The following is a 592-nucleotide window of genomic DNA, read 5'->3' as shown; positions in this document are numbered from 1 at the left end:
GCTGCCACGGCAAATGCAAAATTGGGATGGGCTGAGGGTCTGCCAGGGGATGAAGGGCTGGGTCAGAGCCTGGAGTACCACGTAGCCAAGCGCCGGGGTGATGCAGTGCCTGATTCATCCATGAATCAGCCAAAACCATGCATGGCCAAAGGAAAAGGGGCTGGAGGGGCTGTTCTTTCACTGGTTTCCACCAAGAGCTCCAGGATGAAGGGCAAATGAGCCGGCAGCATCTGCAAGGTGGGAGCTGCCCCCCAGGTCGAGAGGGAGAATAACAATAAAGCAGCTAAAAAGGGACGGGGGGCGGGGGCAGAAAGGAGGGAGGAAGAACGAAGTGGGAGAGGCAGGAGTTGGGATGCAGGGTTGGGGTATGGCAACAATGCTCGGCCTCTTCCTGAGGTCCCAGGGGGATGGAGCTGCGGGTCCACGGGCAGGCTGAAGCTGGCAGCTATTCCCGGAGGTTTTCCACGTCTCTGGCTGCTCTTTCCTCCCTCCCACCATTAGCAGAGTCTCTCTCTTGCCAGCTCTATGCTATCGCCTTGCTGCGCTGGCGCAGACTGCAGCCCCCAGCCTCAACCTCACCGGGAACGTCCAT

The 592-nt window shown here is 59.3% G+C and overlaps 1 protein-coding gene across 1 annotated transcript in view; it reads left to right on the top strand.

The window, feature by feature from the left end:
- The window catches only part of PODXL (podocalyxin-like), a 14,519-nt gene that overhangs the window by 13,463 nt on the left and 464 nt on the right, over window positions 1-592 (top strand). The window lies entirely within an intron of this gene.

Source organism: Fulmarus glacialis, unplaced genomic scaffold (genome assembly GCF_000690835.1).
Source record: "Fulmarus glacialis isolate BGI_N327 unplaced genomic scaffold, ASM69083v1 scaffold5290, whole genome shotgun sequence".
In the NCBI taxonomy this organism is placed as follows: domain Eukaryota; kingdom Metazoa; phylum Chordata; class Aves; order Procellariiformes; family Procellariidae; genus Fulmarus; species Fulmarus glacialis.
This window is presented reverse-complemented; position numbering and strand designations above follow the sequence as displayed.